At 72.7% G+C, this 1,716-nt stretch overlaps 1 pseudogene; it reads left to right on the plus strand.

Moving 5' to 3' along the window:
- LOC112618070 overlaps positions 1-1,293 on the plus strand; it is a 1,909-nt pseudogene extending 616 nt beyond the window's left edge.
- Positions 1,294-1,716: the final 423 nt, after the last annotated feature.

Below are 1,716 nucleotides of genomic sequence, written 5' to 3' on the forward strand. Positions count from 1 at the left end.
AACTTCCTCAGGCCGGCCCCTCCTGGCCCCGTTGCGGCCTCCCGGCCTCCCCTCAAAGCCCAGCTCCTCCTGCTCCCAGCTGCGGCCGCGGGCCCAGCCCCGGCCTCACGACAACCTCTTTGGACTCGGCTCCGGCCCAGCTGCCGCTCCGCGGCCTTTGTAGCCCCCAAACGTCCTGAAGCCGGGCCCCACGGTGGCCTCTCCGGCCCGGCTCCTGCCCTCCGACGGCGTCTCCACGCCCCAGACTTCCTCCAGCCAGCCTCTCCAGGCCCAGCTCCTCCTGCCGGCGGCCTCTGCAGGGCCATGCTGGCCTTGAGTCTCGGCCTCTCCAGGGCTCGCTCCTGCTCCCGGCGGCCCCTGCGGGCCCAACTCGTCGCCCAGTCGGCCTGCGCCGGCCCAGCTCCTGCCTCTCCGCGGCATCCCCAGCTGCCAGACTTCCTCAGGTCAGCCTCTCCAGGCCCAGCTTTTCCTGCCTGCCACTGACCTCTTGAGGCCCAGCCCCGCTCACGCCTCTGGGCGGCCTCCTCAGGCCCAGGACTTGACCTCTAGTCGGCCTCGCCAGGCCCAGCCTCCTGCCTCCCGAAGGCCTGCACAGGCCCAGCCTCTGCCTCCCAGCGGACTCTCCACGCCCAGTTCTCGCCTGACTGGGGCCTCCCCAGGCCAGAGCTCCTCCTGCCTTTCGGCAGCTCCGCCGGGCCCCGCTCCTGCCTCCCAGTGGCCTCGTTAGGCCCGGCTCATTCGTCACGGGGAACGGCCTTTCCAGGCCCAGCCTGTGCCTTTTGGCGGCCTCTCCAGGCCCCGAACATCCTCATGCCGGCCCCTCCAGGCCCAGTTGCGGCATCCCGGCCTCCCGTCCAGGCCCAGCTCCTCCTGCTCCCGGCTGCGGCCGCGGGCCCAGCCCCGGCCTCACGACAACCTCTTTGGACTCGGCTCCGGCCCAGCTCCCGCTCCGCGGCCTTTGTAGGCCCCAAACGTCCTGAAGCCGGGCCCCACGGTGGCCTCTCCGGGCCCGGCTCCTGCCCTCCGACGGCGTCTCCACGCCCCAGACTTCCTCCAGCCAGCCTCTCCAGGCCCAGCTCCTCCTGCCGGCGGCCTCTGCAGGCCCACGCTGGCCTCGAGTCTCGGCCTCTCCAGGGCTCGCTCCTGCTCCCGGCGGCCCCTGCGGGCCCAACTCGTCGCCCAGTCGGCCTCCGCCGGCCCAGCTCCTGCCTCTCCGCGGCCTCCCCAGCTGCCAGACTTCCTCAGGTCAGCCTCTCCAGGCCCAGCTCCTCCTGCCTGCCACTGGCCTCTTGAGGCCCAGCCCCGCTCACGCCTCTGGGCGGCCTCCTCAGGCCCAGGACTTGACCTCCAGTCGGCCTCGCCAGGCCCAGCCTCCTGCCTCCCGAAGGCCTGCACAGGCCCAGCCTCTGCCTCCCAGCGGACTCTCCACGCCCAGCTCTCGCCTGACTGCGGCCTCCCCAGGCCAGAGCTCCTCCTGCCTTTCGGCAGCTCCGCCGGGCCCCGCTCCTGCCTCCCAGTGGCCTCGTTAGGCCCGACTCATTCGTCACGGGGAACGGCCTTTCCAGGCCCAGCCTGTGCTTTTCGCTGGGTTCTCCAGGCCCCGAACTTCCTCAGGCCGGCCCCTCCAGGCCCAGTTGCGGCCTCCCGGCCTCCCGTCCAAGCTCAGCTCCTCCTGCTCCCGGCTGCGGCCGCGGGCCCAGCCCCGGCCTCACGACA

Source organism: Theropithecus gelada, unplaced genomic scaffold (genome assembly GCF_003255815.1).
Source record: "Theropithecus gelada isolate Dixy unplaced genomic scaffold, Tgel_1.0 HiC_scaffold_9123, whole genome shotgun sequence".
Lineage (NCBI taxonomy): Eukaryota > Metazoa > Chordata > Mammalia > Primates > Cercopithecidae > Theropithecus > Theropithecus gelada.